The sequence below is a fragment of the Cydia amplana genome, chromosome 1, assembly GCF_948474715.1.
Source record: "Cydia amplana chromosome 1, ilCydAmpl1.1, whole genome shotgun sequence".
Taxonomy (NCBI): Eukaryota; Metazoa; Arthropoda; class Insecta; order Lepidoptera; family Tortricidae; genus Cydia; species Cydia amplana.
Genome location: NC_086069.1, coordinates 4,833,136 through 4,860,779, shown reverse-complemented (window position 1 = coordinate 4,860,779; position 27,644 = coordinate 4,833,136). Strand labels below are relative to the sequence as shown.

The 27,644-nt window shown below is 37.1% G+C and overlaps 1 protein-coding gene across 1 annotated transcript in view; it reads right to left on the bottom strand.

Annotated features, from left to right (window-relative positions):
- The window catches only part of LOC134662043 (F-box/LRR-repeat protein 7), a 103,845-nt gene extending 76,537 nt beyond the window's left edge, over positions 1 to 27,308 (bottom strand). The window contains exon 1 of the mRNA XM_063518312.1: positions 26,911 to 27,308. The gene's annotated coding sequence lies outside the window, so the exon portion shown is untranslated. The remainder of the gene's footprint in view (positions 1 to 26,910) is intronic.
- Between the last annotated feature and the right edge of the window lie 336 nt (positions 27,309 to 27,644).

The window sequence follows — 27,644 nt, the reverse complement described above, 5'->3', positions numbered from 1 at the left end:
ATATTGAGCCCCAATCAAAAGTTAGTTCAACGCCACCTACGTTCCCATTTATATAAATTTGATTAGTGAACGCGTTATTTAGTTTAGAAAAGTTTATTTCAGGGTCATGGAGTAAGGTTATTATAGAATTAATACAAGTTTTATGACAGTATATACTGAAGTACTACTAGACCTTGTTGACGGCGCCAGTGGCCGCCCACGCCAGTTAACTTGAATACATCTCGTGCCTTTCAATATCATAATGTACCAAACAACATGACAGATTACCTACCGGAATTAAAGTAAAATCCAATACTTTGGATAGTATACAGAATACATGTAAGCAGCAAAAGTAGCTAAATGAGCAGCGGCCTGTTTCTCAAAAGCTTGTAACTTGTAATACAAGCGGATGTCACTTTTTGACAGCTTTTGTTAGAAAGGGACTTCCACTTGTATTACAAGTTACAAGCTTTTGAGAAACGGGCCCCAGGTGTTCAAAATGTTCTAATCCTTACTCGTTAAGAGTCACACGAACTCGCCGCCAAAAAGCCGCTTCCGTACAATCGAAGTTACCCTCTCATTTTAAAACGACATGCTTAAAGTACATGAAACTTGGCGTGCATTTGACGAAAATTACATGAAACTTGGCATGCTAAATATATATCTAGCAACGAAAACTATTATGAGTACCACACATAGGTAGATAAGATATCATAATATGTCTGAATGTTTATGTCAAATATCATGTTGTTTCAGAATGTCGTTATTAAATTGATGATGAGCGCGTAATGGCTGCGGCTAGGTGTGTGTGTCTCTTAAGTTTCAAATCAAATGTTATTTAATTTAATACAATCCAATCAAATTAATCTTGTGTACATACCTACTAAGGCAACTAGGTCGACACCAACTTAATACCAGCTGTAAATGTCATAATGTCTATAAAATAACACGTCCGCTCCAATATTCTCAACGATTATCAGTTATTCATATCGGCGCAGTTTCAATCAATTTCTATGCAAATAACGTGTCTCAGGCGAAGGGTTAACATTTGTTGCAAGCGATTTGATTTTAAATGGGCTAAACTAGGCGATATTGTATAAGCTTCAAGCTTGTTCGTGGAAAATACCTGTACATATTTGGCGTTTGAAAGCAGGTATACCTACCTAAATCTTAAACAGAAGAAAACGACTTTTACATTACCGTAAAATGGGGTGAGTAGGGTCAAAACTGAAATTCAAACCTCGATAACATTTTATTATTACATTATGAAAACTGAATGGTGTATATAATAAGTGTTCCGGACGTTTGTATTTTAGTTTTTATTTTATTTTGGGTAGTTTCATTTCATAACTTTGACGATAAAGAGGAAAACCCACCTCACCCCGTAGTGCCTCGTATTTGGTGTGAGAGGAGTTTTCATACAAAGGTGATTTTGGAAGATTGTTGGATCGTTTTTTTATTATGCGTAGCTCCATTTTAAATTGGAATACATTATTTTTGTATAGCAGTAGCCTTAAAATCCCTTCTCACCCCCCTCTCAAACCTTCTCTCCCCATTCATAACCCGCCTCTCCCCGCGAAACCTACTCACCCCGTTTTATGGTACTTAAATATTTATTGCACTAGATAATAATAAACTGCTAGAAATAGGTATACTGTCTTTTATTTATTACGGAGTTCTGTTAATCATTTTATGGTATTCATGATCACTACCTCTTTATTACCTCAATCACTATTATAAAAATAAGTTTTATAGCGACGTTAACACAGAAAACAAATCACCAAACGTAAAATACGAGTTGTCGAGTCCCGTTTGAGGTCGAGGTTTTCTAGAAGGGCAATAGAGTTATTTCATAGAAAGTATGTTATGTACTAGTATTGTAAATGTTTTTAAAATGGGCAAAGCTTTCCCTGTTACTGTGTTAGCTTCCATAGGCTACAGTAACTGTTAACCATCAGGGTCAGGCCTTAGGGCCTGTTCAGACAGAAGCGTGTGCGTATATCAGCTGCAGGTGCGCGTTGTAATATACAGATCCTTATGAAAGACGGCCCACCGCTTACGTGACGTCAGTGACGTGTGCTATTTAGCGTATGCGTACGTGCACACACACTAAGCCGGTGTGCTCTGGGCTTACGCTTGTTACTCACCATCTTGGTAATAAAAAAAGGTAAAACAGCAGTAAAACATTATTCCTAAGAATCTTCACTGGAATCGGCTTAGGTAGGTTATTATTTATGTTATCGGTATCCTTTGGAGTTAGGATATTGGACAAGGTAAAGCCTAGATAAGTGCGCGAGTAGGGACCTATTTACATATCAAATCCTAGTAGATTAAGTAAGATAAAGGGAGGGTCTCTTTAACAGGATATAAAATAAATATCTCTGTAACATCCTACAAGCAAAATATATAAGTATCCTTTTTATTTAAAAAAGTATGCTTAGATCGTATTTTTCTATTTTTATAGACTTCTCCGTAAGCAGCTTTGTTACTATCAGACTACGATATGTGTTTTTAATTTACCTATTTTCATACAAAAATAGTTGTGCTATCGTCTTGATTTCAATTAGATGGACATCTTGGACATAGATAAAACTAGAGCTATTCCAAGACTTTTGCATATGCAACACATGTAAAACGCCATCTGCCTTGTCAACAAGATTAACCACTATCTCGTTTGTCAACCAGTAATTGAATTTAAAGTTGTAGACTAATATACTACCTACCTATAATTTTTTTGAGGTTATACAAGATATATATACACGCGACTGTACCTACTCAACTGTGAGCAACTTTTGTTATGAGATCAACCCTGAAATCGCAAAAGAAGACTTCGATGATTGTATGGAGTAATTATGTGATTGTATGGAGCCCATGATTTTTTTGTAATTTCAGAGTTACCTACTTCTATAGTAAAACTTGAATAGCACCCTTCTTCCATTTCTTGTATCACCTAAAAATATCCACCCAGAATAAAAACTAACCTCTGCCCGCGACTTCGACCACGAAAAAGTCGTTCAAAACTTTTAACCCTATTTTCAAATGATATTCATGTTGAATTTTAAAAATATCAAATAATTTGAGGCATGTTATAATTTTCACCCCTTTAAGGGTTTAATTTCAAACAAATACCTACTTTCTTATTGCACTACATTTGAAAAACGATTTAATTAGGATGGACAAAACTGAAACTATAAGAGATGCGGTCAACCTTTTCGTGTTCTATTTATGGTTATTAATTTCAAATATGCAATAAAAATATATCCTGTCTTAAAATTTTCATTCGAAAAAATATCCATGTAAGTATTAGGTACCTAGATTTCCCCATAAACATAGTAGCCATAAACATTTTTTTTAGCCATAAACATAGGCCACACGGGTCCTACAACCTTAGCATATTAATTTGGTCCCATCGGACATGCCCGGTGCTCCTGGCAACTATAAAACGCATTACGATTAAAAAATATCTTGGCGTTTTGCTACAGTTTCGCCGCGGGAAAATCGTGGTATCGAGCCGGGCGGTTAAAATGCTGCCGCACTCTAGGAAACAAGTGTCTTTTTTACATTATTATGTTTATTTATTTTTATGTAACGAAGGAAAGTTTTTATAGGTACCGCGATAGATATTGTAGAAATTTATACTGGGAAATAATTGATCTTCTTAGATCATGATATTTTGAATTTTAAAATTTTCAGGTTCGAATCCTGGTAAGGACATTTATTTGCTTATAAATAATACTTGTACCTGAGTTATTGATGTTTTCTATGTACCAGCTATATTAATATATATTATGTATACCGTCGTGTAGTACCCACAACACAAGCCTTATTGAGCTTACTGTGGGACTAGGTCGATCTGTGTAAAACTGTTGCATATTTTTTATTTATTTATAAAGAGCATGATCTAGTATCCAAAACCTACAGGTTAAGTATTTCTATGGTAACAAAAGTGTGTTACGATATATTTGGTTCCTTTGGTCGTCACTCTCTATTTTATGCTGACTGTATATATCTGTGCTCTACGATTGTTCCTGCAGCATTTTAAGCCCCCGCGAGATGTAGATACAGCCGGGGACCGATTAAGGGCGATCACGAGTCTCCTTTTTTGCAACAACGGACACCGCCGCGCTATTTATTATGACTAGTACGAATATTATCATTATCGTGTACTAACTTGCTGTATTATGTGTGACGATAATGGTGTACGTACATGTACATGTGAAAGTTTACCAGAAATAGACGCATTTTCACATTTTCAGATCTATTTACATTTGTACAGTCAGCTGCAGAGAAAAAGTACCACCCCTGCATACAAACTTCTATGCAGGGGTAGTACCTTTTTTCTGCAGCTAGTCAGCTGCAGAAAAAGGTACAGTTGTTAGTTGTTAGCTATCTCATCTCACCTTTAGTGTTTTTTCTAGCATATCGTATTTATTTATTATCTTTATTAATACTTAGCTGAAAGATATCCCTTAAATATTTAATAGATAAGTTCGTCTTTTTACAGAGTCTTTGTGTTGTCTCTGTGCTAAGTACCTAACCTACTGTATAGTAAAAAGTGTTATACTTTCTCATCGTATAAGTTTCTATGCAGGTCAGGACACTCGCTTGGAGCCGTCTTTACTTACTATACTGACCGTATTAAAGTAAGTACTTAAAATATTGAACGGTACACATAATACAACCGGATAACATGATGTGAACTACTAAACTACTAGTATATTTGTAAGATCATAGATCTGAGCAAACACGTTACCCAACTCTTACCTCACCATACTTGGTAAATAGGAACCAATAACCAAGTAACATTCGCACAAATAAAAATAAACAATAGCGATGGTGAAAAACTGGCGGTAACTTTGTAGTTGGTAGATGGAAAGGTGTGACTAGGGTCACATTCTTGCGAAATAGCCAGCGGCACTAACGCTTGAACAATACGTCAACGGGTATATTAACGGTTATAATGAAAGGTGACGTTTGGATGACGACAGCAGCAGTGTTACTGCTACTGCGTTGCTGCGTTACAGCAACGAGAAATCTCACTGTCTATTTCCATAATTTCGTAGTTAAACTAGCTCTAATAATTCGCCATGTCTCTCCACATGAATGTATAAAGTAAATCTAGAGGTTACTTTGCAATTAGTACATAGAAAGGTGTGACCCGTAGGTCATATTCCCGTGAAATGGCCAGCGGCACAAATTCTTCAACAACAATACATCAACGGGTCCGTTATTAGGAATTAGATATCAAACTATAAGCCGTTATCGCAGTTAAACTAGATACACTCATAGTTTTATCTGCCTGTCTAAGGGCCACTTGCACCATCCCACGAACCCGGTTTAACCGGTTAAACCTGGACTTACCATGGTTCCAGTACAATTTGACACTGGGTTACCGGTTTAACCGCTTAACCCCGGATTAGTGGGATGGTGCAAGTGGCGCTAAATGGGATAGCTTTGTGCCATGCCCCGCTGGTCATATCGCCACAAAATAAGCTAACGCCTGAGCAATAAGTCTGCGAAGCAATTAACACTTAGGGCTGATTTAGACGGCGCGCGAACTAGCATTCAATTTTAGTTACATTGCGGACTGTTGGTTACGTCCAATTCAACCGACCGATCAAAAGCTGCAATGTAATGAAACTCGCATGCGAGTTCTCACATCGTCTAAATGAGCCCTGAAGAACGAGGTGTACAAAGAGCTTTGTTTTTTGGATCTCAAGGTAGGAACCCGTACAGTTATCTAGTCTGTCTGGAATTACGATAACTTTGTAGCACGGAAAGGTGTGACCCGCAGGTCACATTCCCGCGAGATTGCCGGCGGCTAATGCCCGAACAATACTTCTGCTGAGCAATTAACGGTTACTTTACTAGCAAAGGAACAGTCGACAGTGGTCACTTTCTGTAGAAACCTCCATGTAAAACAGGTGACGTTCAGATTCAGACTGCACCAGCATTACTGTTGCTACCGCATATGTCAAAATTCCGGACATCTACATCAATTTTGACATTCGCGTCAGTTATTAGCGATTTTCAAAATTATCCCGCTTTCGAAGTTAACCCAATGCATCTCCTTTCAACTTTTGCATAACTAAATTAGCTCCTAAATTAGCTGCTCCTAATATTTACACCGTGCGTCCAGCGTAATGATGTGATTGCGGTGGCAATAGCTGGCCTTAATTGAACCACTTTCTCATACATTTAAACCCTCAATTTACTGCTGTCATTGCGGATTAGCACTAGAACTGGCTTTTCAACGAGCCCTCACTTGGAATATAGTCATAATGAATTAAGTACAGATTCATTTTAAATTACGCTGAGTGAACCTTGCTCAAGTACGTTACCTATTAATGAGCGTGAGATGCATAGCGAGAAATGTCAATACATTTTGAATATTCAGGGGCATAGATGGTAGGATCCTATAGATATGGTATACGCGTGCGTCCGTGAGGGACAAAACACAGGCAATGCGACACCACGATTGGTCGAATTTATTTGTTGCCCACCATAATCCATAGGTACTAATTTATGGTGGGGAATAAAATAAATGTGAGACTGTGACAAGGACAAACAATAATAGCGCTTTCTCTGCTACTCCTACTGAAAGATACATAAGACTCTATCCCGTTCGCTCTTTCCCCCACCCCTCATGCCTGATCCAGTTAAAATACTAGATTCATGTTCAGTACGTACATCAACGTTTTAGTTTAACTGAGGCGAAGAGGTACTTAGTGTCTATAAAGTAACGGAAAACCGACCACTGTACACTATAAATTAGTAAAAACCGGCCAAGTAGGAGTCAGACTCGCGCACGAAGGGTTCCGTACCATTACGCAAAAAACGGCAAAAAAATCACGTTTGTTGTATGGGAGCCCCATTTAAATATTTATTTTATTCTGTTTTTAGTATTTGTCGTTTAGCGGAAACAGTAATACAACATCTGTGAAAATTTCAACTGTCTGGCTATCACGGTTCATGAGATATAGCCTGTTGACAGACAGACGGACAGTGGAGTTTTACTCTTTGGGTATGGAACCCTAAAAAAAAACAAGATACAGACACTTTTTATACCTATCTTTATTCTGTTAATATACAATTTTCACCACGGAAGTACTGGTAGATAAATTTTTATGGCCAACGACATTTTATAGATATGGTCGATAGTTTTCCTTGCGGTCGTAAAATTAAAAAAATGCTCTCTCTCACATCTCGGGACAGTATACGTGTATTTTATCACTTTAACCTCTATGTAGTGTTGTGATGTTAAATTAAATGCTTCCGATTTTAAAAGTAGGTGTAGTTTAACACACCTAGTTCTGTTAAATAGAAAATGAACAAACTAGCATACCAAAGTGGACATAAAGAAATAAATCTAAATGATTTAAAGATAAAGCACAAGAAACTAAAGTAAGAAACAAAAAAAAAAACATAAGAAAGTATCGAAATTTCATATTGATATTTGGCTCACATCCACACATCGCAAAAATTTAGCTAAGGTTTGAAAAACACGTTGTAAGTAGTGTCTCATCTTAAAGTCCGGCAACGCACTTGCAACCCCTCTGGTGCTGCAGGTGTCCATTTGCAAAGGTAATTGCTTACCAATCGGGCGATTCGTCATCTACTTTACCTCCTATAATATATCATAAAAAAGCGGCCAAGTGCGAGTCGGACTCGCCCATGAAGGGTTCCGTATTTAGGCGATTTATGACGTATAAAAAAAAACTACTTACTAGATCTCGTTCAAACCAATTTTCGGTGGAAGTTTACATGGTAATGTACATCATATATTTTTTTTAGTTTTATCATTCTCTTATTTTAGAAGTTACAGGGGGGGGGACACACATTTTACCACTTTGGAAGTGTCTCTCGCGCAAACTATTCAGTTTAGAAAAAAATGATATTAGAAACCTCAATATCATTTTTGAAGACCTATCCATAGATACCCCACACGTATGGGTTTGATGAAAAAAAAATTTTTGAGTTTCAGTTCGAAGTATGGGGAACCCCAAAAATTTATTGTTTTTTTTCTATTTTTGTGTGAAAATCTTAATGCGGTTCACAGAATACATCTACTTACCAAGTTTCAACAGTATAGTTCTTATAGTTTCGGAGAAAAGTGGCTGTGACATACGGACGGACAGACGGACAGACGGACAGACAGAAAGACATGACGAATCTATAAGGGTTCCGTTTTTTGCCATTTGGCTACGGAACCCTAAAAATGGCAAAGAACAACTACAGTTTTGAATGATTCACGGTTAGTTAAGTCTAACTAGACTTATATCGTCTTTCACTAGACTTATATACCTACTTAATAAATCTTTCGTGAAAGAACAACTAAGCATTTAAGGAACGTAATATACTAACAACTTTAGACCTAGAATCCCTCGTAGTTCGTGTGCAATTTTGCATGCTAGTGACAGCTATAACATCATTTTACCGTTATTATGTTAAACGTTAAGTCGGAAGTCAACAAAAGACGGCGGTACAGTAATGAGCTTAACTTTTATGTCTAAAATAAGTGTTCAACTAGCTGTTAACAGACGAACAAGGATGTAATCTATTACAAGCGCCATTTTACGTTCCCTTCATTTTATTACAAATTGCATCGGATTAGATAAGAGACTGCCGAGAGTATACTATCTACTAATTTGAAGACAAAACGGCTAAGCTTAAAAAGGGTTAGGTATTTGACCTGCACATAATATGTGTCCGTCCGTGTTTAATGATCAGGGGATTTGATGATGAGGGTTTCAAGATCTCATCCACATGGAATCCAGTCATTAGTAAATGTAAGCGTAAACGAATATCGACAGTCGATAAATCTAATATCGTTAGTGTTGTGTGTCGACAGAGTAATATGGAGTGTGCAAAACGTTCAAGCTGATAAACAAGACCAAGTGCGGGTAGCTCGAAAAACTCGCGCGGTTAGAAGGTGTTGATGTGTGACTTTAGCCAGTCTTCTCCGATACCACGGGGACAACGCCGTCCTCGAAACGTCGGAGGTAAATCTTAAAACTTAGATACGCTATTAAGTCCCGTTGTACAATTTAATAACCTGTTTAATGATGACTTTAAATGGCTAGACCTTACAGTGCGAATGTTACAAAGGTAAACAAGAAGTTACATACATGAATAGTAGTTTATGTAACAGTGATATAATAAGGGTTCTTAAAATTCAAGGGTCGAAGTTACAAAACGAGACGTAGTCGAGTTTTGTAAAAAAAGACCCGAGAATTTTAAGAACCAATTATGAGCTGTTGCATACATTACTTTTTCTATGACAGCTGCAGCAAAAAAAAAAAAAAAGTTATTATTAAAAAAAAAGAGATTATTTTAAAAAAATTGAGTTATTATTTTAAAAAAAAAGAGTTATTATTGTAAATGAAAACATACCTCTTTCAATCAAGATGATCGGAACTTGTATCTTTAAAAAAAATAAAGCAGTTGTATTATACTCATAAGATGACTGCTAGCAGTCATCTTATGAGCCTATAGACAAATCATTCAAATGACATTGCTTTAGATATCACTGTCAGTCATTTAATTGACACATTTAAGTGCTGGAGTAGAAAAAACAACAATTCTACTGTAGTAAACCGTATTATTTTGACATTGCATCCAACATGGCGGAAACAAAACAGTAAAATCATTTTGCAGTCGCGTTTTACTCTTCTAATCGTCCAATCCCGTTCACGATGGACATAAACTCTGGCATGACAGACAACGTTATATTGCAGAATGTGGACTTGGAATGCCATATAGCCGCACGCGCATGGTAGTCGCCTGAAGTCATAAGACGTCAGGAATCATGTTGTCGTAAAAAGGTTTACTATACTTGAAACTTGATGAATAAACCAGTTGATTTTCGTCAGGATGGCCGGTGGACCTCAGCGAATTTAAACGAAATATTCATAAACATATTGTACCTTCTGTGTGCCTCAATGTACCTATATTATAAACCAGTGTGCCTCACCCTAAAAACCTTATTTTTTTAAAGGTTCTAATAGTAAGTACCTTATTTGTATGTATCATATTGTTATTTATTAAGTAATTTTACGTTTCTTGGCGCATTGGATTTATCTGTAAGGTCATGGAAACATCGTTGCCTAAGAAACTCATAACACAAGCCTTAGTGAGCTTACTGCAGGGCTTAGTCAATTTGTGTGAGAATTTCCCATAATATGTTTATTTAGGTATTTAACTAATATTTTTACTCCAGTCGAATATTTTTTTCAACTTTACTTGTCACTGTATAATTTTATAGAACTGTCAAAGTACCACGAGCGTGAAGTCAAATTTCTGCTTCATTATGTTCTCTGTGTCCGCACCATACATATTTATCACCCCGGCCGGCTTGTAATCGCGGCTCTAAAAGCTCGAGTAACCGCGAAACTGGATATCCAAGACATTTACCTCCATTTATCGGACAGTTTTAGCGTCAAAGTGATTTGCGACATTTTTGCTAACATTTTTAACATGGCTAGTCTATGTGAAGTTTAATTATACGGCATCATAGAAAAGAAACTAAAATGTTTCATTTTGAACCTTAACTTGTAGACGATAAAGCCGATGAGTTTTGGAATATTTTGTACGTTTATTGGCCTCTCAGTGTTAAATTATGGTTATCTGTCGACTTTTGTTTCTGAAACGGTACTTAAATGCTATACAAAATACTGCTATAAAACAGATTTAAACAGCATTTGCCTTTATTTGTCACTTTGACATGTTTATTACCATTTAAAGCCACATTTTAGTTCGGATGCGAAACCTATCTACGTAAACATAGTATTGTACACTAAATATGGTAATGAATGCTTGGATAACTTTAACGGGCCAATGTATCTACATACGTGTCCTAGTCAAAGTTACGTAATTCTTCCGCTAATAACAAGTATAATTTAATTCAATATTCACCGGACCCTGGAGGGCGATTCGAACTTTATAATCTTGTTATGAAACGGTTAGGGATATGATGTTGTAGTTATCAACAGAGATAATTTTGGTTGGAGAAACGTCACTGTTGAAATGTTGACAGCTGACAGATCATATCCATAACCGTTTCATATCAAGAATTAATATATGAATACGCCTCCTAGGCTCTGAATTCGAAGAAGTAACTGCATGTGGATGCCGACATAATTGCTTATATTATACCAGAAAGAGAAAGTGTTTAATGTTTAATACTATCCGGGGATTTACGTTTTTATCCGGATTTGCGCCAATTAGGCATACATACTTATAGTATAGTAGGTAATACCTAATACATTATCGTTCACCGTTGTGACCGTTAAAACTTTCCGTGTAATTTTATGCGTTATTTACGACAAAGTCGAAAAAGATAAATAAGCGACTAATGAGACGGAAGCACGCGTTTATGCCCCATCAAGATATTTGCCGTCACTTTCTAACATACCAAGATAAAACGAAAGGTGACATAAAACAGCATTAATCTAATGAGGAAGCGTGAGGTTATAATTCATACACAAACTTTGTTTTCGAAGTTCTATTTTCTCCACATTCTCCTTCTATTAAATTGTACATGTCTAAATATGTTTCGGATATAAGTTAAATTAAAGATTTTTGATCTATCTATTACCTACTTAGAACAATTAAATTGACTGATATAAATACGCAAAAATACCAAAGATCAAATCAAGCAAAGCCAAATACAGCCAGTTCATCCAATTGTTGATTTTTCAATTTTTTCATCCTATACCGCCGTGATAAAGTTTAACTGTGTATACATATTTATGCCCATGGCTGAACACTGCTTTACAATAACAATAAAATGCTTTCTTCCATTGTTTATCCATCGGGTTTGGTCGTGACTGAACCGAATCAGCATATCAGATCTGAAGCTAAATATATAAATCACGTTAGCTAATCGCTTTTAAGATATCACTCACGGTTGATTCAGGAACAGTGTTTTAACTACTGAAATCAGACGAGAGAAAGCAATTAGTAAACACCAATCTTCAATATTATTATTACAACTATGACAAGTTTTTATTTAACTTGGCCTGTTAGTATTATAAATTTGACCCACTTCTCGATTTCAGATTGTAATAATATGATGATATGGTGAATAATATGATGACATGAAGCTGATCTAATAATGGCGACAGGAGGTCTGGGTGGCATGGGAACTCTGTGATAAAACAACGCAAACATATTGTGTTTTGGGTTGTTAGAATTTTCTTGATGAGTAAATAGGTAAAATAACAGCGATAAAAGCTTGAACCAAAAATATATTTTACAGTACATATGGCCCTATTTTCCCGCACTAGTGCGTAAAATAGCACTTTTCGTGTGTATGTCAAAAGTTTAAAGGGCCATGTACTGTAAAACGTTGTACGATACACGTGCGAATAGGTAATTCGCATCTCGTGTCGATTTAAAATACTCGGTCGTGTTTTAATTTATCGCCACTCGTTTCGAATTTCCTCTTTTCCGCACTTGTATCGTAAATAACTAACTATTTTGCCAATAACTTATTTTTATACGTTAGATTAACTAGGTAAACCAACCAATAAACCACTAAAAAGAAAAGAACTATGAAAAGTTCTTTAGTTCAGTGTCAATCTCCAGTCAAGTGTAAATGTGTTCGTAGAAGTGTATAAGGGTAGGTACACATTTATTTCATTTTATATTTCCATACAAATCACATATCTAGGTAAAATGCTGTATCATACAAAAAACATAGATAGGGACAAACAATATCAATAGCTTGTTAGATTTGACATACGTTGTTGTTTATGAATAACATCATAGGTAAGTCTATTGAGTCAAGATACTGATCATAACCGATCTGTGTGAATCGATTCCTAAGTTCCCACGAGATGGCGTGAGTTGCGAAATGATGGGTGAAGACACGCGATCCCGATTGTCCGAGTATTCAGTTTACTGCTTTAGTTTGGGAATTGCCCAATTATACGTTATGGCCTTATGGGGTGTGAACTTAAACCCAAAGTGGCCCCGTTATTGCGAACATTATTGTTTTATGCCTTCAAAGTACTTTTGCGGAGAACTTTTTATAAATTCAGAAAGTCGTTTATTCTTTGTAAGTTTTATGACCGTCTGCCAATATTCAAATAATGTGTACTCGTATATGCAATTTTACAGCTCGTTGTGTGAAACAACTTTAGTCTCAATGTAAGGACCACCATTTAAAACCTATCTTTTTCATAACATTCTCTCACTACCTAGTACCTAAAGCCAAGCCGTCTGCCATCATCCACTCTTTAGGTGGGTACCTAATTGTTATGAGATGTGAGTTTTTACATAATTTACTCCTTTTTTTGTACTTTCGGAAATTAAGTTTATAAAAAAATCTTAAACGTATTTATAAGGAAGGAGGAATCGTATTTATGAGGTCTTTAAATTAAATCCCATACGAGTAACATTAAGGCAACAAAGTCACTTAACAGGTTCACTTGCCCTTATGTTGCTCATATGCCTACAAGTATCTTCCACTAACTGACTAATCTTGAACCTTGTTGCGAGGACACAAGGTCTACAAATGATTAGTTAAGTTAAGAGTTGCTGTTACTCACGTGGTGCTAAACCTGTGATCTCCAACAGTTATATAAAAAGAAAGACGGTATATAACGGCACTCACGACCTTCGCTGGCCATTGCTTATGCAGCTGTAGGCATTCTCATGTCTAATCTAGGCAGTTTCACACTAATAGAACCTTTGTGATGTACAAGTACATTATAGAGGCTTTTTTAGGGTAATGTTCGTACTTAGCAGTCTGTGAATTGCTGTTTGCGTCCCATATCCGAATCGCTTTGCGCTCAGTTCCCAATACGGATGAGATCGTCAAGACAAAATTTTTAAAATTTGAAAGTGGGGTCAGTGAATTTGGTAAATATTGGATACAATCGTACATACCTAAATCTATGATTTCGGCCTAGCGTAGTCGGAAATGCTTATGTCAAAGGTTTTCTGCAGCTGAAGAAAACCATATCTATGTAGCAATTGCAGAGTTGAATGTTACATTTACTTAGTACAGTCACTACACGGGATTGTTACGTCATTGGTTCTAGCTAAATTGGATGTTTCATACTTACGCTATGTAATGTCCAATTTAGCTAGAACCCTAAATGGCGTAACAATCGCGGAGCGTGATAGTACTATTCGTAATGAAATTATTTAATTATAAAACAGCATGCCGTATATTTATTATTCGGCAACAAATATCCAGCCAAATCAAAAGAAGAAAACAGGCGAGAACTGAAACTCAAAATCGAAGTACCAACCTCTGTAAAATTTGTACAGTTTAACCCCACTAAACCTCCAACTCCAACCCCGTCTTATCTTAACCAGAGAAAGCAACCGCATATTAAGTAGCGTTTCACCCACGTTTCACCCCACATTTACGCTACGAATAGGGTTTGCAATCCGGATCCGAAATGTATGCAATTATCCGGATCTGGATCCGTCGTGGATTTCGGATCCGTCGTGCAAACCCTAGCTACGAATATCCACTTCAATTGATCTAAAGTTGTCCGCCATTTATCTCACATCTGACGCGTTTGTAGCACCCAGTTCTGCTAAAGCCGTGTGTACACGATCTGACGATCAATACGGCCACAGAAGGTTCACAAGCTTTTAATTGTAGTGCGTGGGATGTTGCTAATCGGACTTCATCGATCCAATGTTGAGACAAGAACAACTTTAGCATTTGACATTTATTTGGACTAGGACTATTATTAGGAAGCTAATTGGGCTAAACTATTCTTAATAGCCAATTTGTGTAGGTACCTAGCTATAACTATTAAATTATTAAAAAAAAACTAGGTACGCTATATGCCTTACGCTATATTACTTAATGCTAATATTTAATGCCTTACATCATTTTGGAAATGAGCTGATATTCTTCTATTGCACCACAAGGAAACTCGCTTTCACGTTAAAAATATCCACATCGAAATCGGTCCATCTGTCAGAGAGCTACGATACCACAGACAGACAGGCAGACATTGGCGTCAATCATTAAAATACCCCTCTTTTTGCGTCGGGGGTTACTTAATAACTAAGATAAAGTTGTTTCATAACTTCGAGTTTTCCATCATCAGCCTATTTTAATAACTTGCTACTCGTTTGTAGGTACTTAAAAACAGTACCTACCTACAGATAGTATTTTTAGGCTAACTGAATTGGTAACATTTGACATAAGATTTGATTACACAGGCAAACATTGAACAAATCGGAATTAAATAAGGGCTGGTACAAAGTTTTTCTTTTCTACTTTCTCGTCTTTCTCTAATGCGGGTCTTATGCCCGTATCTATTCAATCAAATAAACCAACGGAATAGGCTCAATCTATCTATAGGTTATTTTTTATCAATTTGATTTAGGTAGATGTTTTTGAGGAGCAACTCGTTTTTGAGGATCGTGAAAACTGGCGCATATTCCACCGAAATGCCACACGTGACCATTTAAAATTAAAACCTTCATGTACTGTGAGCTGCAAAAGTGCATACCTATTCACTTTATTAATTAATTCCATTCATAAAGTAGGTATGCATTTTTGCAGCTGTGTGTACATATTCTGAATGTACATTTGGCATACTGTCGGTTACAATTAGGTATTTAAATATGTAGGTATGTATATAGTAAAACTAAGTATAAATAAATACAATGTAGTATCAAATGTCATGAGAATCAAGAGTCCATGCAAACTCCGTGAGCGCGGCTTTATAGTAGAAGAGGCTGGTCGTTTAATGAAGGTGTTTTACAATTAAAAGCGGATCAGCGTTCATTCGCTTTACTGGCATAACTAATCACTAATTGAAGGTTGTGGATACTTTCTCTCCAGATTGCTCTGGTAGCGACCAGTTGGCAAATTGGCCAGCGTGTCTACTGCCAGGGTGATTTATGCGATATTAGTATTAAGGAGAACACTATATATTTAATAACTATAATCGGAGCTTACTGCGGAGAACATAGCCGATAATTATATAGAAAAGATTTTAATGCATTGAGTTGACACATTCGTAAATCGCTTTGACAATAACTTGCATCCAACAAATGATAATAAATTCCCGTATAATTTTCATAATAACAGTTAAGGACAAGTTATATAAACATGATCCCGAATTTGTTTAGTGCGTGTAGCAGTGTTGCTCTTAAATTTAATAGGTATATAAGACATAATTATGATATGACTAAAACCTCTTATCTATGTATGATAAGGATCCTAAGGATAAAAACTTTAATAGTCATATAAAAAAAAATCGGTTTTTTTCTACTCTATACAGCACAACCGAGGTTGGAGCCCACGATTTTTAATAACAACATTCATTAAAAAATATGGAAGGTTAAATCACCATCAGTACTAGCATACGAACTGCACTGGTCGGTCACCGACATAAACGTCAACTTCTCTTAAATTATAATAAAACGTTAGACTACCGGATGTTCTAATATACTACAAACGGTAGCCCTACTCGTTAACATAAATTCATAATTATACGTGTATGAAGTAATTGGAGTACTGATTTACTGTAAGCTCTTGGCCTATAATTCCCGTCACGTACTCTATGAAGAGAAACCTGAAGTGAAATGTCGATTTCTAGATTAATACTTAAATACACATTTTCATTAGTGGTTGCGGACAAATTAAAGCTTAGGGTGAGGTTTCGATTGCAGAAAATATCTGCGTGTTCCTAATCTTACTCTTAATTGGTGAGTCATATTTTATAGCTACTTAAATGTACGATTACTGAAGCATAGGTACCTACTTATACACCAGGCTGGTTGGTTAGCATAATTCTATTTGGTCCAGCTATTCCAGCATAAAACAAGCGCCTCTTACTAAGAACTTGCTCTAGCATAGCATGATGCAGGGCCACTTGCACCATCCCTCTAATCCGAGGTTAACCGGATAAACCTTACCATGGTTACCAGTACAATTTGACACTAAGTTAACGGTTTAACCTGGAATTCCCAGGCATCAATCACTTTGACTATGATAAAATAGTAAAAGCGAATAGCGACATACTTGTACCACATGCCAAGACCTACTTTGGCCCGCGGAACAAACAATGCATCGACGAACCTCGAGCAACTAGTTCATAAGGGTCAGATCAGATATAAGTGTAGAAATATGAGAAAACCGTTATTAAAAACATTCACTACGTTATTCATTTTTGACGCATACATATTAAACGACTTCGTTAGTTCAGTTATTAGCGCATTTTATCTTTCTATCCCCATTTATGAAGCAAAACGTGTTTTATCGCTATGTCACTTTATCTGTTGATCGGAGATAATAACCGACATTCTCTCCATAACAACCTATGCGTCTAGTTTTTTAGTTTCCTTGCGCCCTTTTAAAATCTGTCGCTATAATACTGGCTATTTCTCTGTTAATACGAAAGGAATGATGTGTTTTTGAAATGATAATGCTGTTACGTCTTTTTTGATGTGGTAGATATGGTGTCTAGACTACTCTAGACCGCCTGGCTTTAACTCTTACTTCCTGCTATTAAACGCGTCTTCTGTGCAATGTCGAGCTAAGTCAGCTAAGAGCTATAAAGTCAGATAACTTGAACAGCTAGTAGTTACGTCCGCCCATTTCTTCCTGAAGGATACTGTACTTTGATTAACATACCTTTAGTAAGATGCCTGTGGAGACATGGGCGTAATGAAGCGTTAAGAGCCAACAGGAGTGGTCATTTCTCCATACAAACGTACTCGACTGTTTCCTCCGTGGGTTTTGAAGCTAGAGCAATGATTTTTTCAACACAGATTAATATTGTCAATATCTGTGTCGGACCGTTTTGCTTTTTTTCAATATTTTTGTTTTTTAAGGCGCTAGAGCCCTTCAAAAATGGCCAAAATGGCCTAATTGACTATGCCGCAATGAGAAGCGTGGTATTCAACTTATACCTATCAATTAGCTAAAAAAGCAAAACGGTCCAACACAGATACCGTTACATTTCATAATCATTTAGATTTCCAAATTTGGTTACGATCGGTTAAGTTTTGGAGGAGGAAACAGTCGAGTACGAAACCTCGATTTTTGAGATTTTTACGCAGGATTTTTCGCCTTGTCCTTATCGCACTAGTTTTAGGAGCCGCTTCCGTTAACGAGACGGGTATATTTACCTAAAATATTTAAATCTCAGCTCCTGTTTGATCTTAAGGATGACTCACGCTAGACCGGGCCGGGGCCGGATGGAGCTTCCGGCGCTTCGTTTTTTATGGAAAGCACCACGCGATCACCGATCAGCCGTCATAGAAAATGACATATCTGACGCCTCGGCCCGGGCATGGCCCGGTCTAGCGTGAGTCGTCCATTACTCGTACTATGCAAATAGTGGTATTGATAAACCAGAAAAAGATAACTGCATGTCTGTTAAAAAGTTAATTTTTAAAGCAATAGGCAAACCAATCCTTAACATTATCGTGTGTCCAACAGCGGCGGTGCGTCCATAAAAGCCGATTCTCACCGGCTTGCCTGTTTTTGGACGTTTTAGCAGATTCGTAAAGCAAATATGTAAGCCAAATTAGCCCCGGCTTGCCTGTGGATATGTTTGACGCGCTGCCGCCACTATTAGTGTCCAAGCGAAAACCTTCCAAGCCTACCTATAAATTATTAAAAAATACAAACGGCAGTTCAAGCTTATAAAGTGCAATGACGCAACGCGATATTATCACTTTCTCGGTGTCACTTCCTCAATATTCTCGTCTCAAATGAATGAACCGCTCAAATATTCGCTTGTTGGTATTGAAACCGTATCAGATCATCCTTTAAACGAAGTCATCAATATTTTTTTGCATGGTTTCTAAACATTAACATACTTTTGCCAGCCACGCTGCCTCGTATCGGAAGTGATTATTATCTATTTATGCAAATTTTGAGAACCTTACTGATGTTCTGATTTCGGTATGTGTCGTTTTAACTTTTGTTGTTATAATAAATAGGTACTAACTTTGTATTTTTTTCAAACTGTAGACTAAGTATTTAGGTAGGTACTTATAGTTTACGGATACGGATAAAAACATACTTGGCAAGTGTTATATTCGGTCAATAAGACTTAATTAAAATGAAGTGTCCGTGTCAGGACTGACTTCTTACTAGTATCCACCGGAGATTACGGCACAATAATTTAAATACAATAAAGAGTAGCCAAGAGGAAGCTGTTTGCCAACGTTTCTTTCCGACGCATTTTTTACATGCAACAAAGTTAGTCTTAACTGTCAATACAGACAATACATGTTTATTGGAAGCAAAAATCGCTTTGAATACAATGATGAGAGCTCAGCCAGATGTCCGGTTATGTTAAGGCGCTAGACGCCGTTTTTGGCCGAAAACTCTAACATTCTAGAGTCTATATCTTCTTAACGATTCAACAAAAAAATATGAAAAAAATATATATGATTTTACGTTTTATGTACAACATTTCCAACGTTTGACTTGTTCCCTATGACTTATAGTTTTTCCAAAAAAGGAACATTACGACAGGCCGTTTTGCGACTAACTTTGCCTATTTCTAGTAAACGGTTTATTCGATTAAAGTTATTTTTAAACTAGAATAATTGTTTTAACAGATACTACAAATGCAACGTAGAATAATGTTAATAAATAATTTTTTTTTTAAGAAATCGAATATTTTTCAACATTTTGTGCGTATGTAGCTCGAAAAAGGCGTGGCCGGCAGTCGTGTGCTAGCTTTGAGACGAGGAGGCTGTGTCGCTCGTCGCTCCGTGCCTTCCTTGTATTCTGCATGCTTGTTCTGAGCCGAGGTGCAATAAAATTGGAGTTATTGTGACCAAAGATTAAAAAACTGCAGAATGTTGATTTGGTTGTGACGCGCTTTAGCGCGCGCAACACGGTGTTTCGCAGCCTATTATTACGAACGTAATGATAATATTTCCACTTATGTTTGAGAAAGCTTCATTTGAAATATATAAAAAATGTTTTCGAACATGCGCCGACATATTGCCATTAAAATTTAACGTTATTAATAAAGTTCAATTTCTAAAAAAAATTGATCAACATTGGCAATTTATGTTGTAGGTATATACTATATAGTTTGATTCAGAAACCATTACATTTTTAGGATTGTTACCCATTAAAATGATGTTAGTATATTAAGTAAATCTGGGGGCACGGCAGTGCCCCCGCCAAGTCGAGCAAAAAAAGAGGCCGTACCATCCTTTTCTCGAAGCGATTCAGGCCATTTTCGACGTCCTGTAATTTTGTGCTGGCTGAAGCTAAAACCCTGAATTTTCAGTAATATATAGGGCTAAACATGCTTAAGATATATTCTTAAAAAACATTCAATTTGAACTAGTAGTTTAAGAATTATTGTACGTCAAAGTTCCTTATTTTCGACACTGACACACTCACTCACTCACTCACTCACCTACGATCATCATAATTCTAAGGTACTTCTAGTATATCCACAAGCTTCAAATTTTAAATATAAGTAGTTTTTAAATTTAATTTTAAAACCTAAAAATATTGCAATATCAGTCACGTTTTAAAGATCTAAGAACTGCATAAGTAAGTTTGTAATCCCATATAAATATTTGCTATTACAAAGTTACTGTTGCAGTTCCTACAAATAGTAGGTAGTAAAGTAAAGGTACACTACGATGTACGATGTGAGTATGAATGAAGATGTGTTTCTTTATGATATGTGTATACATAGTATGAGTACCCGAAAAGAAGGACTGTCTACAAAAAGAGATGAGATCCCATCAAAAAAATTACATGTAAAAAGGTGCAAGTCTCGCAACGCTTCTACTACAAAAAAGTTTTGAGATGTAATGTGAAACCATGTCGGTTATTTTAATCAGTGCCAGGGGGTGTTAAAACTGTATCAAATATATATCTTTAATTTGTAATACATATAATGACTTGGCAATCGCACGGCTGCAAACAAAAGGTATACGAGTATAGCGCCAACTGCACGCCTCTGGGCTGTATCTTATTCTTTGAACCTCGTGGCGGTGCAGCGATACAAAATTCACGTACGATCGCAGCGAGCGGGGTAAGCGGGTGGTGCGGGTACAGAGCGCTTAGCTCCGCCCTGACGCTCAAGGGCATTGGGCCTTCCAATCGTCTTAAGTGATTCTGACGTTTATTTATTAGGCGAGACTGTGTTGTGTTTAGCCTAATCAGGCTATTTACAGTCTGAAATGTGCGAAACTAGTTATGCGGTGAGAAAATAATGTTTTCTGTAGCCGTTATACTGCAGGCACTACTTAATTAATTCTATCGCACAGTATCTAGTAAATGATTACAAACATATTTTAATTGGATTATTAAACTGTGTTTATTGTTTGAGATACCTATACTGAGTTGTAGTATCAAATAGTTTAGATTTATTTAAATAAAGGAAAAACGGTTGTTATAAATCATCGTCTCAGACGAGATTCTCAAACTCGGGCCTTCTAGGTATTGTGCAGTCGACGTCAAAGATATGTGTTTACATTTTTGGCCTTATTACAAAGGCGTACGGTACAAAATCGTATTATCTTTGACGTCGCGACGACTGAACTGAACTAGCGTAGCTTACCCAATTGCAGCGAATATAGGAATGACATATTTTTAAGTCTCTTTACGTTTTTAAACACTTTTTTTTTACCTTTATTAAAACGCGATGTAAGTCAAAAATATGTTTACTTTATGATCGTATTTTAGTTTAAACTTAATAATGCAAAAGGTATACCTACATTTATATTTAAACTGTACCCTAAACCAGGGATCGGAACCGGTTTTTTGCAAAAACTTAGAAATAACCATATTTTTCGAATTATTTTATACTCGAAATGTAGGACCCAGTTGTGTTTTTATTAGGTTACGACTTCGTATTATTAGATTGCCCAATTAGAAATGAAGTAATTAGCAAAGAACGAAAAAATAGCGTTTCCGTTCCCATACAAAAAATACCGGTATCCGATCCCTGCCCTAAACAAGTTCTTTACTTGACATTCTGACGAACTGTGATAACGCCAAACTTAATTCAACCGAAATAAGTTTATCCATTAGGGCACTTATCTTAACATAAAGCACTGGTAATATTTTTTTAACTTTTTTGCTAACATACGATAAATGTAAGTGTCCAAGTTTTTTACTTATTTCAAAATTTGCTTTTTTAACCACTTGGGGGGAGCCGCTTACCACAAATGTTTACCATAAGTTTGTTTGCAACGCATTACCCATCAAAAGTTTTATAGGAAGCAACGAGCCAGCGTGACCAAAAAATGCACTCAAAGCTGGGAGCAAATTTGATATAACGCGGATTTATCGCGACGTATTTTGTTGGATACAGTGCTTAAATGTGACGTTATCTATGAAAAGGGACCTTATTGTCGATGGCGGTTTATACGCCATTATTAACGATGCTCCGATGTAAATACAATGTCGCGCGACGCTGTGCGGCGTAAGCGCCATCGACAATAAGGTCCCTTTTCATGGATAATGCCCCAAATATTCTCAGAAGTAAGTAAGTACCTATAGCGTCTTGTCCCAGTACAGTCGCCATCAATTATATCGAGGCGACCAAGGCGCTCACAAATATCTGAACACGTCTCTATTGCCAAGGCGTTAGAGTGCGTGTTCAGATATTTTTGAGCACTTTGGCAGCTCCGATGTATCTGATGGCGACTGTACATCCGCAATGTTCATCTGTGGGGTTATTGGAACTCGCGGTGTGTACATATTCTGGTTTGGATAAAAGCAGTAAATAGCATTGACCTCATTTTAGCGGATGCTCGTCCTTAAAGCCTCGATGTGAAAGTGAGTTAATTTTAATCCTGTTTCAGATGACCATGTTGAGGAGACGAGAGTTATGAGTTACTGATTACTTTAGGGACACAAACTGGGATAATATTTGTCTATCAATACGTTGCGATTATCTTTTGTCAGTTTGTTTTAATCGATTTAGGGGCAAATTCCTACACAGACCGACATTGGTACAAGGAGAATGGCATACATGCACTTACCCCTAAAGAATAAAGATAAATAACTACTAGTACCTTAAGTACCTATATAAATAATTCATAATACCTACATAAAAAATATACTACTTAAAATTTACGCCGGGTACGTTCGGGATTAGCTTCGTAAGTAAAGGTGCCGTTCGGTTGTCAACTGCGGCTGCATTACTGTTGCGGTTGATAAAATGAGTGACATTCGCCGCCTCATTGTTGCCGCGATTGTGACGTTAATTCCGTCACTCACAATTATTAATTAGTCTGAAGTAGTCGTTCCCAGATAGGTAAATCCGTCTGCGGAATTCTGTGCGAGCAAAAATGTACCTACACACCTGCTTTAGAGACCTAAATGAAGATTTTTGGTGGTTATAGAGGTTAATAACAAAAATGGCCTAAGTAAAATTGTTATTCAAATTCATTCTCGGATATAAAATCCTGAAACCCCTGAGGATATGTAAAAGAGTTTGATAAATATTTATCACTTAGAGGCTACAGGTGGCCATAACTCTTGCGTCCCACAATTTCAGATAACAATGTTCTTATTACCTTGAGAACAAAGTTAAATTCTCCAGACATGGCCATGTTTTAGGGTAACATTCCATTTCTGACCGCAGCTGCACTACTGGTACTGAACGCGTCGCTGTTACTGTCAATTTCCATAGTAAAATGAACAGTAGCTGCGGTTGGAAATGGACTGTCACCTATAGTGCTGGCTAGATACTACCCATCTTACCCCGCGAGTTGCCTATCCGCAATCCCATTGTCCGCTCTATTATTCCCATTCTTTAGCGTTATGAGCCAAATATGGACTTGCTTTGATACGTCAATAAAGCGTTGCCTTAGAACGTTCATCGTGCTGACCATTATCCGTCCCGACCATTATCCATTGAGACATAGAGAAAATACAGTTGAAAATTGTTATGATCAATATAAAACGATCAATACAATGCGTGACATGAACCTGATTACTAAAGGCAGACATTGTAGAGAAAACAGAAACGCAACGTGGGCAGAATATCGCACAAAATGATCATGGGAAGATGTACAATTTTGCTTACAGACAGTAACTAAGAAAGCTTAAGATCGCGTGTTTATTACCTTCGCCCTCGACTCTAGCACGAAAATGGTATGTCAACAGCGACTATCGCGATTCAACATAATTAATTTAGCTTTATTTCCGACGTCTCAATACGGGTTTTGCGACAGGACCGTTTGACATGCCATTATTGTGTTCGAAATGCGAACTAGCGGGAAAACTTACTCACTATTATATTTTACCTTTCATAATGTAGCCGACCAAGAACAGTTTGTATGTAACCAATTTGGGAATTGTAGTTTTTAACATTATTTAGCATCAGTAAGTATCTGCGGATTTTATAGGACTTTGCCCCGAATGTGATTCGATTTGAAGTTTAAGTGCCAGTTGCACCATCAGCACTTGACAGTGACAGACTGATCAACGTAGCCCGGCGCGCCGCGGCGCTTTACGATGAATCTTTCCATACAATTAAATTTAGGGAACTCTGAAAACGCGAAAAGTTAAAAATAACATAAGCTTCAAAAATACATTATACTTTGGGTCAAAGGAAGTTGAACAAACAGACAAAGTTGAACTTTCAGCGTATAACCAATGGCATGTAGGTGGCAAACGAGCAGACGAATCGTCTGATGGTAAGCAATTACCGTCACCCATAGACACCTGCAACAATAGAGGGATTGCAAGTGATTTGCCGGCCTTTAATATATTATAAGAGTACCTACGCTCTTTTCTTCAAGGTTTGAAAGTCGTAAATATCGGTCCAGAAATACCGAGGGCGACAGGTAATTCCACGCGTTACGATTAGGCATTCAATCTGATCATTATTTGATCAAGGAGATTGGCAATTGACAGTGACATCTCAACTCTGCAGCAAAGCTGCATCACCATCCCCATGTAATCTTCAAAAATCCCGACAAAATTCCAAAGATAACTTTTACAAAGGTCACATCAAACGAATTACCACATCCGCTGCATGACCATTGATTTAATTTAAGGACAGACAGCTGAGTTGGGTTTATTAACTAATAATCATTTGATATTTACCAGTCGCTTTTCGGTGAAGGAAAACATCGTGAGGACACCGGACTAATCCCAATACGGGCCTAGTTTACCCTCTGGGTTGGAAGGTCAGATGGCAGTCGCTTTCGTAAAAACTAGTGCCCACGCCAATTACTGGGATTAGTTGCCAAGCGGACCCTAGGCTCCCATGAGCCGTGGCAAAATGCCGGGACAACGACAGGAAGATGATGAATTATTAGAATTAGACCGACCTCCGAACCGCACGTACGAGGGGTATTCAAAATATTCTCGGTATGAGAATGAAAACAAACAAGTACGAAAAGTTTGATATTTTTATTTTTCAATATACTCCCCCCCTATGTTCATACACTTAAAAGATCGATCAATTATTTTTTTTAATCCCTCGTAAAAATATTTTTTATCTTTCGTGTAAAAATGCTCCTCCACTGCCGCCTTCAATGCTTCATCGTCAGAAAATTTATTTCCACGCAGATCCTTTTTAAGATTGGGGAGCAAAAAGAAGTCGCTGGGGGCTAAGTCCGGACTATACGGTGGGTGAGTAACAGTTTTAAACCCACGTTCAACAATAGCTGCCTTGGCAATATGAGCAGTATGGACGGGGGCGTTGTCATGCAGAAGCAGAATACCTTTGGTTAACTTTCCTCGCCTCTTTTCTTTAATTACATCCTTTAATTGACGTAGAATGTTAGCGTAGTACTGTCCTGTGATATTTACACCTTTTTCTTTATAATCGATTAGTAATACTCCTTCACAATCCCAAAATATCGTGGCCATGACCTTGCCAGCTGAAGGGATGACCTTCAACTTCTTGGGATGAGCTGAACCCTTAATGTGCCACTGCATGGACTCTTGTTTACTCTCTGGGTCATAATGATGAACCCAGGTTTCATCTCCAGTAACTATTCTTTGCAGCACCTCATCAGGATTTTCACCGCACAGGTCAATAAAATCGGAACAACAAGCTACACGCATGTCTTTTTGAAGCCGAGTCAGCATTCGCGGAACCCATCTTGCACTTACTTTTGACATATTAAGATGGTCATGTATAATATCATGTACGGTACCAATAGAGAGATTGGTTACTTGTGCTATAGATTTTACCTTCACTCGACCATCTTCCAATATAAGTTTTTCCACTTTATCAATATTTTCTTGTGAAGTAGCTACTACAGGCCGGCCAGGTCTAGGGTCATCTTCAATACTCTCCCTTCCGCGTTTAAACTCGCTTGACCACTTTTGAATGGTAGATAAAGAAGGAGCAGACTCACGGTAAACACAATCCATTTCCTCTTTTATGGTTTTTTGATTTTTACCCTGTTTTGTCAAGAATTTTATCACGCATCGATGTTCTAATTTAGTTAACATTGTCAATTCGCACAGGATGTTCATGTTTGTTCAGCAATTGCAGAAAAACAAAAGACTATCTCGGTTCGAATTATACTTTTTTTTAATGTCAATGAATAAACCTTAGCGGCCAGTAACGAAAGAAATTTTAGAAGAGGTCGTAAGATATCAATACCGAGAATATTTTGAACGCCCCTCGTATATTGCAGTCTCTCAGCATATACGTGACAAGGTACGAAATGGTATTGAATTTAATTTTTTTGGTTCTACAATAATTTGTATCTTTGAATAAAGTTTATTCTTCTTCCGTATTTTGACACTTAAATATCAATACACACAATTAATGTGGTGATCAAAAATCTTGGGTTCAAATTCAAAGCTCGGTTGTGCTGTATAGAGCAGAAAAATCGTTCTCGAACAAAATGTAAGATGACTAAAATTTTGATCTCAGGATCCTTATCTTAGGGTTAATTGTTAGTTCAGTAAGCAGTTTTTAGAAATATGTACCCCTAAATTATTTCCAATATTTTCACCAATTGTAAACTCACCTATATGCTGGTCCCCTTTTTCCTTACAGATTTCACGTAGAAAGTGTCTTTCCACATCTTTCAACCCCTCACGAACCCTGCCATAGCACTGATGTCACCACACCTAGTTATCCAGCACTTTTCACTTAACCACAAACTTAACACAACCTTAAATTAAAACTTAACACGTTGAAATTGTTGCAATCAAAACTTTCATTTCACTTCACGTCACTTACACGCACTGTTCTGTTTTTAAAAGTAGAAATAGGGTTGTTAATTTATAAAGTTTTGACGTGTTTTCAATCTATAAAGCGTTTGATGACCCTAAAAGTAGCTTTAGAACTGAGGCTTCGATGCAAAACGCAGCAATCGGTGCGCCCGCGCGCCTCGGTATGCGGCGCGGCTGTGTGTGTGCGTTGGTATGCACGCACACATACGGAGGCAGGCTGCACGGTTTTTGTCGATGTCCACAGGGCAAGTAGCGGCAGTTGTGTGGCGTTGTAACTCGGTTTGGTTTTTATTTTTAGGTTGACTTGCTGGACCTTTTGTTGCAAGAATTTGGGATGTAACAAGTGAAGTAATTATTTTTGTTTAACTGCCGTTGTACCTACGATGATTTGCTTATTGTACTACTCTTAATACACTAGGTAGGTACCTACAGCGCTCTTCTCCCTGAACTCAAATTATGTAATAATACAATGCAGTTTTTTTAAAGCTGATGTAAAAAGGCAGTTTAGTTTTATTGCTGTACGAGT